Consider the following 15,587-nt stretch of genomic DNA (forward strand, 5'->3'; position numbering starts at 1 on the left):
GCGGTCTTAGGCGCTTCAGTCTGGAACCGTACGACCGCTACGGTTGCAGGTTCGAATCCTGCCTCGGGCATGGATGTGTATGATGTCCTTAGGTTAGTTAGGTTTAAGTAGTTCTAAGTTCTAGCGGACTGATGACCTCAGATGTTAAGTCATACAGTGCTCAGAGCCATTTGAACCATTTTTGACGAATGTCCTCCTGGTTTGACCTATTTATCTTCCATCATGCGTATTGCATTTCAGTTGGCATATTCCTGATTTCTGGCAACACTGACATCGTAAACAAAAACAAGCGAACAGACATAAGAACTAATAAGAAACAGTTTACAAAAGTGAAGTGTAAATGAAGCAGCACAAGAACTACTGAGGAATGGGAAAAACTGCCAAGTGCAAATCTGAGTCGAAGTTTTTAGACGTCAACTGCTGCTAGCAAGGAGGGAAGGAGAGGAATATGTAAGGAAACACCGAAAGTAACTTGCACAACAACTTTATAAACAAACCGCTGTTTTTAACCTAAAACAACCAAAAATGTACAAATGTATGGACCCGATATGCAGAATAACCACGGAAGTTTCTTTATAAATAAAAGCGAAATGCGTGTGGAGTATTCCTCTTTAATTAAATTGCAGTAAGCTCAAGACGGATAACCAATAGTAACAGACCATATATGCGACTACCCATCACATAACCACCACCAAACAGGAAAACCTGCCGCATTTCCAAGTAGCCACTTGTACCTCATGTGCCATCCTGACTTTCTCGCCGGTGCCAGCAGACTACCAGCTCAATGTACTGCTTAAGCGCCTCCTCTCTGTACCGCATTTGGGCACCATCTCAGTACCAGCGCATGCAGAACTCGCGTTCTCTTACAGCGTGTCAGGGAAAATCCAGGCACCTCAAGTCAAGGCAACGCCGCAAGTTTACGGAAATATCGAACGTATCATTAACCGATCTTCTACAAGTTGCACAAAACAGTGGAGTAGCGGCAAACCATCAGTAGATAATTTTGTATGTCCATCCTTCTGATTGGAGGTTTGTGAAACTTCGTCCGTTAACTTATGTATTAAATGGAACACCTACAGCTGTCCTTACGATGTTATTCATTATATGGTTACCATTTTCGTTGCTTCAGTGCCCTGTCTTCTGGAGTTAACTTGCTCAGCGTCAGTTAAGACGAGAAGACGGCGCACTGAAGCACCGAAACTGGTAGCCATATAATAAGTAACGTCGTAAGAATGGTTTCAGATGTTCCATTTTATTGCATCAGAAGAGGATCCTTGGCAAAAGAGTCGTAAATTTTGGGAAGTCACATTGCATACAAATCAAAACTCCTCATACAACTACACAAGCTAGGAGAATTTGCTCGAATAATGAAAACAGGTTGAAACTGTTTAGTCCTTAGGACAGCAAGTAATCACAAACTTCCTCGAAAAATCAGCATCTTAACATTAAAGGACTCCTCAGTTCAACAACATTTGCAGCACACATTATTGCTGTGGGTAATGTAAAATTAAATAAACAAGTTTATTATGCAGGTTTCTATTCGATGACGATTTATAGTACGACAGCAAGTAATAACAAACTTCCTCGAAAATTCAGCATCTTAACATTAAAGGACTCCTCAGTTCAACAAAATTTGCAGCACACAATATTGCTGTGGGTGATGTAAAATTAAATGAACAAGTTTATTATGCAGGTTTCTATTCGATGACAATTTATAGTACGATTCACCGAGGAAAATAGCTTACAGTGATTTTGTTTTCAGAATACAGACGTATGCTGTACGAATTACATCTGATGTTAGATACAGAACTTTCTGCAGAAGCCTCATCACAAAAGGTCAATTTTCACAATGCGTTCTGTATGATTCAAGAAGATTCATCCAATTTCAAAAGATTATAGTTTCAATTTAGGTCAACTGCTTTGCCGCAGTGCATACACCGGTTCATGTCAGATCACCGAACTTAAGCGCTGCCGGTCGTGGCCGGCACTTGGATGGGTGGCCATCCTGGCCGCCATGCGCTGTTGCCATTTTTTGGGGTGCACACAGCATCGTGATGCCAATTGAGGAGCTACTCGACCGGATAGCAGCGGCTACGGTCAAAGAAAATAATCGTAACGAGCGGGAGAGCGGTGTGCTGACCACACGCCCCTCCTATCCGCATCCTCAGCTGAGGATGACACGGCGGTCGGATGGTCCCGATGATCCACTTGTGGCCTGATGACGGAGTGCTGCTATAGTTTCAATCCAACTTATACATAGGACCCCAAAGTACACTCGAAGGAAAAGAAAAGAAAAAAGAAAGAGAAAACGAAAACGACGCACCACGAAAGAATGATCCAGATAAGACGGAAATCTGTAGGTGTGATCTACTTGCGCACACAAACAAATGATTACAATTTCAAAAATTTGATGAGTTGCTCACAAATTGAGCTACTCAATAACACGTTGACCCACCTTTAATCCTTATGCAAGCAATTATTTGTCTTTTCATTGATTGATGCAGTTGTTGGATATCCTTCTGAGGGATATCGTGCCACATTCTGTCCAATTGGTGTGTCAGATCGTCAAAACCCAGAGCTGGTTGGAAGGCTCAACTGAAGAGAGAGCCGGCAACCTTGTTGGCCAAGGTAGGGTTTGGCAAGCACGAAGACAAGCGGTAGAAACACTCATACGTAAGCTTAGGATGGCTTGCCACGATGGGTAGCAAAACAGGGGGTAGAACATAGTCGACATACCGATGTGCTGTAAGGGGGACGATGATGACGAACAAAGAGGTCCTGCTACGAAAATAAATGGGAACCCAGATCATCACACCAGGTTGTCTGACCATATGGCGGACGATATTCAGGTTGGTATCCCACCACGGGGCATCTTCAAACGCGTCTTCGGCCTAGAATCGCATTGACTGGAGTAGAATTGTCTTCGGTGATGAGACCTGCTTCTAACTCAGCCCCGATGACCAGCGCAGAGGTATTTGGAGATGCCTCGGATAGTTGTAGAGTTCGTGGTGCGTTGTTTACATATTTTTTGTTTTTTTAGTGTACTTATTTTCCAAAAAAAATCCAGTTTCACAAGGGTATATCCGTCCCACCCATGTACACACAATCTTTGGGTTTCTACGATTACGTTTAAGATCAAAGTTTCATTTACCTTCCAGAAGTCTTCAGTACGCCCTCCACTGGAACTACAAGAAAACCCAGTGGATAAGTCCCATATTTTTGCGTGCACTGCTGGAATTACTGCACAAACCAACAGAAAACACCGGGAGATAAGGCGACCTCGGAGGTCACCGATGCAATGCGAGATTCGTTCACCCCTTACGTTGCAAGAGATTCAATGATGTTCTCTCGATGTTAACCTCGCAGCCCATAGTTGTAACTGAATCGCACCATTTGAAAATGATAATTCAAAACGCCTTTCGTGAGTGTGTTATCGCCGCCTCGGTTCGAACTAGATAGGTGCACAGTGTGGTTCCTACCTGCAAACATATGAACCGGAAACTTAAAAACTGACGCGAAAGTACCTTTATTTTCGATGTGTAAGTCTATGTTCAGTGAAGGGATTGCAAGATCCATAAAAGTGAATGGCTAGTGTCATGGTAGAAAGGTCACAAGATTAACATCTTCTTCAGTTTATCACCACCCACTGATGGATATTGGCCCCTTTCGTATGTTTTCATTGCCTTCGATTTTGAGCCACCTGGTACCAGCGTTTTCCATCCACCAGCTTCACGTCATCAAACCATCTCTTTTGAGGTCTTCCAGTGCCTCTGCTGTGGCCTCATAGCCTCCAGTCAACAATGATAGGTATCTGATTGCTTTGATCTTGTCGAGCTATGTGCCCCGCATAAAGCCACTTCTGTCTTGCAATACTCTCTAGGACATATGGTAGTCTTTCTCATCTTTTCAAGATCATTTTGATAAGCATAAGCGACATCACAGCCCATTTAGGAAAATATGTGAACTTCCTCACATACGTTAGTGTCAGTTACAATTTTAGCTCTAATATGTTCTTTCCCACAAAAAGCCATAACTTAAGTTTTTTGTGGATATGGTTGGATTATATTGTTTTGCCAGTATATTTAAGGACCATACAGTTCACTGCAGATTGCCTTCCTTATCCACCAATAAGAGCTGGCCAACCACAAAAGGATGTGAATTACGTATTGTGTATCTCAATTGGTATGAGTTTCCCATTTTCTTTTGCCATTTATTGGAAATGTCGTTTATATATATGTTAAATACTGTGGACGGCAATGGAAATCCTTGTCTGACCCTCTGCAGCCAGCCGATGTGGCCGAGCGGTTCTAGGCGCTTCAGTCTCGAACCGCGCGAGCGCTACGGTCGCAGGTTCTAATCCTGCCTCGGGCATGGAAGTGTGTGGTGTCCTTAGGTTAGTTCGGTTTAAGTAGTTCTAAGCCTAGGGGACTGATAACTTCACATGTTAAGTCCCATAGTGCTCAGAGCCGTTTGAACCAACTCTTTGCATGATTCGTCTCATTCCTGTATTAATGATTGAGCCGACGCGTATCTCGGCAATTGTTACGAGCATTTGGTAAAGGATAACTGGAGTCAATAGTCATGATCAAAACACATTTGGTGAAAATAAGTGACTGCCTCAGGATACACAATGGTGTTATTACCAGTTTTGATTTGTTACCAAATTATCATCAGATGATCTGAAGACTTTGGGTAGTAATTCGTCAGAGACCCGTGAAGGCGTTAACAGTGTAATCATGTCCGTGCTCCGACGTGTTTAGATTGTGAAAGCCCTCCTGGATCTCTTCAGTTGATGAGTTACTGCCTACTTTTTTATTCCGTCATCTTTCGGGCTGGTATCCGGGAGAGCAATATTTCTTCTTCCCGCCGATATGTCGGCTGATAGTAAGAAGACAGGAAAGTCGGTGAGTGAATTAAAACCGCTTGACGGAATGATATATTGCGGAGTAAATATGCGTGCGTCAGAGATGTAGTAGTCGACACAAGAGCTGATAGCTTACCACATATGGGAAATTTAAAACTGGATGAGCAAGAAAGTTCTGAACATGTTTTTGCCCGAAAGTTACCCTAGGACTAGTGAGCGAGGACCCCTGGAAACGCAGTCTAAATCGACAACAACACTTCTGATGTGGCAGAACATTCTTAAGCACAACAAGGAGCTGCTCTGAAATATATAGGTTTAATATTAACCACAAATACTGCTTAATTAACTAGCAGCGTGTATTACGGTTTGCGTTATAAGTTCAGCATGTGCGAGGAAATGTGTGTTTAGCATCTGCATTGTTTATAGCACGACAAAATCCAAAAATCAGTGACTTGTTGTGCATGTGAAAATGAATTCTAGTGACACCGTTTCTAAAATCCTTGCCTCCGAAAACTACGTCTCGTATATCTAACCTGTATGCTGTGAAACGTATGGAAGACAGTGCCGAAAGGGCGACGTAACCGAACATAGTTGTTCATGGAAACTAAACAATACAAGCTAACAGGACCAAGTTTCATGACGCAGGTGTAATGTAAATGTGAACAGATATGCGACACAGTCATGAGTATGGACAAAGGGAAATCCATAAAGCATGAATTCGTGTACGCCAAGAGTGAAAAATAAGCTTTATAATGAAATACGAAGGATTTTTTTTTTTCAAGATACAGTCGGTCGCGAAATGGAAACCATTGTAAGAACGAAAAACGATTTATTTGCAAAATTAATTACACATTGCAACCACTTCTCTACGTAGTTGCCAGTCCGACATTTATTGTAGTGTGGTACCAACTTCCCAACACCCTCGTCGTACAAGGCAGCCGCATGCAGTTTCTGCCAATTCTCTATGTCAGTCTGCAGTTCACTGTGCGAAAAAAATGTACTGATAGCGAGCGTTTCATGTGAGAAAAGGGATGAAAATCAAAGAGAACCACGTTCAGGCTACACAGTGTGTGGTCAAACACTTCCCATCGAAATCTCTACAGGAGGGCCTTTGTTGCAGCTGCAGTGTGTAGCCGAACATTGCCATGAAGAAGGACAATGACAACATTCGTCTTCGCTTTTCATCAAACACTTCCCATAAAACACTGGAGGAGGGTCTTTGTTCCAGATGCAGTGTGTGGCCGAGCATTGTCATGAATACCATGTTCTGAATTGTCCTTCCTAGACGATTTTCTCTAATCGCCTGATCCACTCGCTGAACAACATCTGTTGACATTCACTTCCTTCCCTGACTCCTGCAACATGAACATCCGTAAGTCATGCTTCAAAGTTCCTGCGCCACCGCCTCACTTTGCAATCACTCAGGCCAGTTATGCCGGCTGCGTGAAAGTCAGGCAGAGCACCTCAGCACGAAGAAATCGAATGACAGTATACACTTCACACATGGAGGGAGCCTCCGTTATTCTAGGCATCTTTACGTACTCACTGTGCACTCAAAACTGAAAAGTGACGCGATCGACGGACGTATCTGCGACACTGCGCAACACGTGTGCACATCGGATTTTCACTTTGGTTTTAATTTCCAGAGAGACTGAGCTTGTAAAAAATATATCCCTCATACTTATGCTTAATGGTTAGCCCCCCATGAGAGAATAAAATATGTCAGTACATCGACGTCTAAAGTCACACATTTACATAACCACTCACGAACCCACGAAAGAATATTAGAAAAAATATTTTCCGGGCTTTTATGAGAGAGATCCATGTAATAAGGTATTCATGAGGGGCCGGCCGCGGTGGTCTCGCGGTTCTAGGCGCTCAGTCCGAAACCGCGCGACTGCTACGGTCACAGGTTCGAATCCTGCCTCGGGCATGGATGTGTGTGATGTCATTAGGTTAGTTAGGTTTAAGTAGTTCTAAGTTCTAGGGGACTGATGACCACAGATGTTAAGTCCCATAGTGCTCAGACCCATTTGAACCATTTTTATTCATGATGGACAATGAATGTAACTTTCCCACGAAAAAGAACTGCGAGGTTTAACAGATACGGTGGATTTCAGTAAATAATGACCACACTCACTATCCTCGCATTACGGGAGGCAACTTGCGTACCTCTCGTCTTGTAAAGATGCAGCTGTCGCCCCAATTGGTTTCTTCTCCGCTGGCCGCAGTCTCTGACGTGCAAGCAGGAAACAGTGCATAATGGAGTGGAAAATGGGAAAGAATTCAGTGTTATTAAAATTGAAATTACGGTGTATAAGGATGCCTCTGGCTTTACTTCTATTATTGAAGCCAAAATATAAAAAAAAATATTCGGAGGACCAGTCTATCGTTAGTACCTCGAAGAAAACGGCCTATTTACACACAGTCGGCACGGGTTTAGAAAACATCGTTCCTGTCAAACACAACTAGCTCTTTATTCACATGAAGTGTTGAGTGCTATTGATAAGGTATTTCAGATCGATTCCGTATTTCTGGATTTCCGGAAGGCTTTTGACACTGTACCTTACAAGCGGCATGTAGTGAAATTGCTTGTTTATGGAATATAGTCTCAGTTATGTGACTGGATTTGTGATTTCCTGTTCGATTCCCGGCGGGGTCAGGGATTGTCTCTGCCTCGTGATGGCTGGGTGTTGTGTGATGTCCTTAGCTTAGTTAGGTTTACGTAGTTCTAAGTTCTAGGGGACTGATGACCATAGATGTTATGTCTCATTGAGATTTGAACCATTTTTGTGATTTCCTGTCAGAGAGGTCACAGCTCGTAGTAATTGACGGAAAGTCATCAAGTAAAACAGAAGTGATTTATGTCGTTACCCACGGTAGTGTCATAGGCCCTTTGCTGTTCCTTATCCATATAAACGATTTGAGAGACTTTCTGAGCAGCGGTCTTCGGTTCATTGCAGATGACTCTGTCGTTTATCGACTAATAAATGCATCAGACGTTCAAGAGCAGACTTCAAAACGATTTAGAAAAGATATCTGAATGGTGCAAAAAGTGGCAGTTGACTCTAAATAAAGAAAAGTGTACGCTCATCCACATGAGTGCTAAAAGGAACTCGTTAAACTTCGGTTACACTATAAATCAGTCTAATTTAAAAGCCGGAAATTCAACTAAATACCAAGGTATTACAATTACGAACAACTTAAATTAGAGGGAACACATAGATAATGTAATGGGAAGGCTAACCAAAGACTGCGTTTTATTGGCAGGACACTTAGAAAATGTAACAGACCTACTAAGGAGACTGCCTACACTACGCTTGTCCGTCCTCTTTTGGAATACTGCTGCGAGTTGTGGAATTCTTACCAGACAGGACTGACGGAGTACATCGAAAAAGTTCAAAGAAAGGCAGCACGTTATGTATTATCGCAAAATATGGGACAGAGTGTCACAGAAATGATACAGGAATAGGGCTGGACATCATTAAAAGAAAGGCGTTTTTCGTTGCGACGGAATCTTCTCACGAAATTCCAATCACCAATTTTCTGCTCCGAATGCGAAACTATTTTGTTGAGACCGACTTACATAGGGAGGAACGATCACCACGATAAAATAAGGGAAATCAGAGCTCATACGGAAAGATATAGGTGTTCATTCTTTCCGCACGCTATACGAGAACGGAATAATAAAGAATTGTGAAGTTGTATCGATGAACCCTCTGCCAGGCACTTAAATGTGTAAGGTGTCAGGCAAATCCAACACCTTCCATGAAAACCTTCCCTAAAAAACACGTTCAGAGCGTCGTTGCGCGAAAGTGGTTGGGAGACACGATATAGAACAAACAGAAACCACCATGAATGTTTAGAAATGTGATTTGCAGAGTATCCATGTACATGTAGAAATATACATATTAAGATTCCCGGTCATTAATCGTTGGTACCTGAACATCAGAAAAGTCACAACGATACTTCACACGATCTTAACATCAGCAAGTTTAACAGTTAATTCCGTCTTTACGCGGGGTTGCGCTTCACACTCTGGTCCGCAAGTTGCCACCTCTAAAACTAATTGTAGACTGGCTAGTGAACTTTCTTAACAGTTTGGCGCCTGCCCTTTCAGGGCACATTTGTGGTCGGTCCACCCCTTACATCAGTTAAGCACTGACAGTAACTAAAATTTGTAGTTAGCATTACCTGATTAAATGGGTATTACTAAAATCATCAATAACAATTTCTCAGTGCAAGTGACGTCATCAGCACGGTTGGAGCTGTATGTTAATATTTGCATAGAATATATAACTAATAAAAGATTCGCTTCTTGGACCCCAGTGTGCCAGGGGAGTTCCCACTGCCTTTCTCTGCCCGAGTACGTTGTGGCTTTTGCTCGGCTGGCAGCTCTCAAGCTATGTGACCATCTGGCGCGTCGGTCGTTGAGTGTGCCTTATCCCCCTACCTACACGCTAGCCTCCCGCAACAAAATCTTACTATACTGTGCATTAGAACAGAGCAACGAGAATGTAATAAACGTGGGCGGGGATGTGGCACAAATGCCACAATATTTGCCAGCGGATGGATGAGCAATCACTGGATACAGGCCTCTAAGTGCTCAGGTGAAATCAAACCATTTTAAGTTCTCTCAGCAAATCAATGAAGACGCAACACGAAATGGTAGTTTGACTGAACAGAGATTCACAGCATACGTGAAATTCCATCACGGTAAGTGAAACGCTACCAGGCGGAGCAGGTACGATCTCACCAATTCCACTGCACGTCATATTGAAAGTAGCCATCTCGATCCACACGAGACAAGCGCCTACTTTACACCCAGCCGAACAAGAAGCAGAAGCAAGGGTGATGCTATTTGGACAGCACGCGGTTCCGTAACTGAATTTTGGCCGCCAGCGTCCCGATTTACTGACACAGGTCGAAATTCCGCGAGCAATCGAGAGATACAACACGGTGCAGAGCAAAGATACATCTTTATATGAAGATAGTAGCTATTCTCGAAAGAACATATGCCATTGATGACCGTGCAGCTTCTCTAGAATAATTAATCGAAACCCACAGCTACCGACAGGTGTTCGTGATATACCTCAATTGGGACAGCTGAAAATGTGTTCCCCAACCGGGACTCGAACCCGGAATGTCCTGCTTACAAGGCAGACGTTCTGTCCATCTGAGCCACCGAGGACACAGATGAATAGCGCGACTGTAGGGACTTATCCCTTGCACGCTTCCCGTGCGACCCACATTTCCAACTGACCACAATCTACATTAGTAATGTTCCTAATAGGTATTTGCCCATCCACTCATTACTCGCGTCAGCTAAGGTGACGATACCGTAGGAGTTCGGGCAACCTGTGAGCATTCGCGCAGACGAAGGTCAATGGCCGGCTAGCCTTTAACTATATATGAAGATAGTAACTGTTCTCGAAAGAACAAATACGATTGATGATCGTGCAGCTTCTCTAGAATAAATAATAATTAATCGAAACCCTCAGCTGCCGACAGGTGTTGCTGATATAACTCTCACGGGAAGTGTGCAAGAGATAAGTCCCTGCAGTCGCGCTATTCATCTCTGTCCTTCGTGGCTCGGATGGATAGAGCGTCTGTCATATAAGCAGGAGATCCTGCGTTCGAGTCCCAGTCGGGGCACCAAATTCAGCTGTCCCCATTGAGGTATATCAACAACGCCTGTCGGCAGCTGAGGGTTTCAGTTAACTATCGAAGATACACCTGATGACACAGCAAAACATCAGCCATCCGGCTGTTGGAAGGACAGATCACTCATTCGTATACGCGAGCGTTCAAATATGAAACAAGGCAGCGCGGACAGCAGGCATGTTTCGGAGCGTTGTTCATACATGAAACTTTATGATTCTAAGAATAAAATATAGCAAGTGACATGTCATCAAATCCTCAGTGCTTACGAATTGTGTGTTAATTTTAAACCGATCTCTTGTGTTCAAATGCCAGGTAGTGACGACTAGGAACAATATTTCCCCTGAAATTTCAGACGTGAAATAAGTGGCTTCGAAGCTATGCCGAATTGGAAACCTTCGTCTCGGTTGAGCAGGCTCTTAATCGTATTTCCACAGATTGACGAGTGAGTCCAATAGGGTGAGGCTGTGTCTTCCCCGTAAGTCGTGGAATGGCCAGTGGAAATAGAATGTTCAGCCAGTGCAGATTTGTTGGACTGTAGAAGTGTTTGTGTCGCTGCCTTTCGACGCACTCTTCTTGTACAGTGCACGTTGTAGGACCTCTGTAACTTTACCACCATAACAAGGAATTTCATAAATACCCGCCTTTAGTGAAAGTGGGTCATCTTTCACAGATCCCAGAAGAGCTGCTGTTTTGGCCGCTTGGTGGAATATCTCATCCACTTTATGCCTCTTCAGCATTCTGATAATTTTTCAGGAACATTTTTCATATACAGTACAAAGCCCGTAGACTATATTCACTTACTCTTCTTGTAGTTGGTCTGAGGTTTTAACTGTCATAGCTTCCGTAATCTGATGTTTTATTTGTCCATTTTCAGGCAACACTTCTTCGAAGCGTGCCATCTCATCCATAAGGCCGTCACCGTCAGACGCCACAAGAGCTCTGTGTACTGAGACTAAAGTAGGCCTGTATACACTGTCGAGTCACATTGGTGTGACCACCTGGCAAGCCTGAATAACCACCTCCTGCAGCGCGAATCGCTGTGAGACGTGCACGAGTAGAGTCTGAGGTTCTGGAAAAGACCGACAGAGACGTAGACACATGACGACTGGACCCACGGGGCGAAAGACCGTTCGAGATAGTCCCACCGATTCCCGACTGAGTTTGCCTCCGGTGAGTTTGATGGCCAGGGTAGTACGGTAAGGTCAGCCTGGTGCTCTTCAAACCACGCACGTACACTGAGAGCTGTGACAATTTGCATTGTCCTGCTGGTAGATGACATGGTGCCGAAAAAAGAACGGCGTGTAAAGGTGGACATGTCCCTAAGGATAGAGGCCTACTTTTGTTCATCCATTCTGCCCTCCAGAATTACGAGATCACCCAGGGAACCCTACCCAGCCTGGATCCTTCCGACAATTATTGCACGGTGTTTGCTTTCAGACGTTTCACGCCGAACATGCTAACGACCGTCTCTGGTATGGACCATAAAACGTGATTCACCTGGGAAGACCACTGTCACTACTCAGTGGACGTCCGGGCGTCGTACTGACGTGCAGATTCCAGCCTTCGTCGCCGATGAACAACAGTCAGCATGGGTGCATAAGCAAAGCGCCTGCTGCGGAGTCGCAGAAACGTTCGCTGAACGGTCGTTGAGGGGACACTGTTGGTGGCTCCCTAGTTCATCTGGAGGTCAGTAGCTCAACAGTTGCACATATATTCGCCGGTATGAATCTTCGCAGCCGTCGTTCATCCTTATTATCTATGGCCTGTGTTGCACCAGTTGCCTCGGTGCCGAGTTTGGATAGCACCATTTCGCCATGCACCAAGGTGGCACGCGAACAGTTTAAAAACTTAGCCGTCACGGAAATGCTTCCATCCTTGGCGTGAAAGGTAATGATCATGCCCTTTTGGATGTCAGATAAATGCCACTGTTTCCGCCTTACGACAAGGACTGCACTGTTTCTCAGTGTCCCCCGGCACGCATTAAATACCCTGCATTGCTAGTGCGGCCAGATGCTGTATGGGAGTCGTTATTGCACATTGACGTTGAACATACGCGGCGGTTCTTTAATGTTACTGGACTGTGTAGTTTAAAGAGTGCTGCACAACTGTAACTGTCTTATTCTTACTAAATGTAATCAACATCAACATCAACATAAACTCATGTTCAGAAAGAAAAAACACACCGAGCGAGGTGTCGCAGTGGTTAGCACACTGGACTCGCATTCAGGAGGACGACGGTTCAATCCTGCGTCCGGACATCCTGATTTAGGTTTTCCGTGATTTTCCTAAATCACTCCAGGCAAATGCCGGGATGGTTTCTTTGAAAGGGCAGGGCCGACTTACTTCCCCGTCCTTCCCTGATACGACGAGACCGATGACCTCGCAGTTTAGTCTCTTCCCGCAAACAAGCCAAGCCAGAAAAAAAAACAGAACACCTTGAACAATGTGAGATAGGACGTTCATATTCACAGGACATGTACGTTAGTATGTTCTGTAGAAATTATTAGAATTTCAGTCATCTCGGTTCAGCATGTGACCTGCTCCCTGGCAGGCAGAGTGTCTGCTGTGGATCCTGATAACTTGTTTCATGCGTGATGACATTGAGAGGTATAAGGCGCGAGTGGCATTCTGTGGTAGAGCCATCCACACTACATTCACCTGGTTGCAAAGTTCATCTGTGGTGGTTCGCCTTGATTATCAATGCTGCACCCATCGCTTCACCATATCCCATACATCTTCGATCGGCGACAGGTCTGGCGATGTGGCGGGCCAGAGCAAAATGCCGCCATCCTGTGACACCAAGAAAGCACCTGTTCGCGCATTGTCTTGCGGAAAAATAGTGTCTGAGGTGTTTTGCAGAAAGGGTATGCCTAAGGCTGGGGCTGGACATTGAGGCCAAGCGGTTCTAGGCGCTTCAGTCCGGAACCGCACGGCTGCTTCGGTCGCAGGTTCGAATCCTGCCCCAGGCATGGATGTGTGTGATGTTCTTAGGCTAGTTTGGTTTAAGTATTTCTAAGCCTAGGGGACTCGTGACCTCAGATGTTAAGTCCCATACTGCTTAGAGCCATTCGAACCATTTTGAGTTAAGGTTTGCAGGGCATCATTCATACAGGTGACACTGGTCACAATACCCTGGACTCTCACCAACTGTGGTTTGTTGTTTTACCCAATAGGACCCGACGCAATAAGGCCTTGAGTTGATCCTTGTACGTCTTGTGCGAATGCAGTGACCGTAATATAGCTCCTCCCGTCCGCGGCGAACCACAATACGGACCTCATTTTCAAACAAAGAAAACCTGGATTCGTCCGAAAACACTATGTAATGCCATTCCTGCCCCCGTGACGTCGTTCCATACATCATTGCCGTCTAGGATGTTTCTGCATAATCGTCAAAGGCAGGCGGAGAGATGGACGACACGCACGCAAGTCACACCGTAATAAACGACGACGGACTGTCATCTCTGATAGTGTACGATGTGTTACACTGTTTCACTATTACGCCAGAGTCATGAAGTGCCAATCTTCTCGAGGGAGAAGGCGCGCTGGGGCCAGCCGGGGTGGCCTACAGGTTCTAGGCGCTACAGTTTGGAACCGTGTGACCACTACGGTCGCAGATTCGAATCCTGCCTCGGGCAAGGGTTTGTGTGATGTCCTTAGGTTAGTTAGGTTTAAGTAGTTCTAAGTTCTAGGCGACTGATGACCTGAGAAGTTATGTCCCATAGTGCTCTGAGCCATTTGAACCTATTTTTTTGAGGGGGGGGGGGGGTAATGTGAGTGGTGTGACCCTACCCGTCTCGTCGTTTTCTGTGGCCTTCAGTGAACCATTCTGCACTGCCGAAACGCTTCGTCCCACACGAATAGCAATTTCCTGGATAGATACATGACATTCTCTCATGCCAATAAGGAGCCCTATTTCAAACTCATGATTTGACGGTACGGTTCGAGCATACGTCTGCAAGGAATCCTGTACGTCTCTTCAAGTCACCCAGATCCATTACCTTCAGTTTATAGCGATAACGAGAGCCTCAGGCACATTTTACCGGTACGCGGCGTTGCACCACTGTGTCGATGTTGACCTTGAACCCGCGGGCCGACATGTTTCAAATGCTAATCACTTCTGCAGAACACACAAATGCCCTATGAATCTGAACGTCCTATCTCTAGTGGATCAAAGTGTTGGGTTTTTTTTTAGATGAGTTTCATTAAATGTTGGGTGTAATGCTCTGTTCGCCTCCGTAGCTGAATGATTAACAAGCTGACTGTCATGCGGAGGACCCGCCTTCAGTTCCCGGTAGTGCGAGAGATTTTTCCTCAGCGGTAGCGCTTGAACGGCGTCACTCAGCCTAGTGATATCAACTGCGGAGCTACCTGAATGAGAAGTAGCAGTTCCAAGATCTGCAAAGTCGAGAATGGCCTCGAGTATCCAAACGACGCCCTCCCAGCTAGCCGCGCGGTCTAACACGCTACTTCCGGAGCGGGAAGGCGTGCCGGTCCCCGACCCGTATGCGCCCGGCGGATTAATGTTGGATGGTTTTTAAGGCGGTTTTTCATCTGACTCGGTGAATGCGGGCTGCTTCCCTTTATTCCGCCTCAGTTACACTATGTCTGCGGTTGCTGCGCAAACACTGGTCCACGTGTGCGTACACCATAATTATTCTACCACGCAAACATTTGCGATTACACTGGTCTGGTATGAGACGTTCCCGGGGGCTCCACTGGGGGCCGAACCGCACAATAACCTTGGGTTCGGTGCGGGCGGCGGTGGGGTGGGTGGAGTGCTGTTGCTTGTTGTGGGGTTGTGAACCACTGAGGGATACGGCGGGACGAAGCCTGTCCGTCGTTTCTAGATACCCGGTTCAATACACAATAAACAATAAACACTCCTAATGGCGCCATTGACAGAGAATGACACAGCGGTGGGTCGGTCCCGATCGCCCTGTCTCTGGTCAGAATGGCGAACGGCGAATGAACATTATGTTAAAAAATAGGTTTTTGCAGAAGAAAGTGGAAAATAACATGGTGTACTGGAATCCTGAATACAGCCAACGGGGTTTCAGAA

General features: G+C 45.2%; 1 non-coding gene across 1 annotated transcript; it reads right to left on the bottom strand.

Moving 5' to 3' along the window:
- Positions 1 to 9,981: 9,981 nt before the first annotated feature.
- Positions 9,982 to 10,055, bottom strand: Trnat-ugu (transfer RNA threonine (anticodon UGU)). The gene has a single exon. It is a non-coding gene; the product is annotated as a tRNA-Thr (tRNA).
- Between the last annotated feature and the right edge of the window lie 5,532 nt (positions 10,056 to 15,587).

This window comes from Schistocerca gregaria, chromosome 2 (assembly GCF_023897955.1).
Source record: "Schistocerca gregaria isolate iqSchGreg1 chromosome 2, iqSchGreg1.2, whole genome shotgun sequence".
Taxonomy (NCBI): domain Eukaryota; kingdom Metazoa; phylum Arthropoda; class Insecta; order Orthoptera; family Acrididae; genus Schistocerca; species Schistocerca gregaria.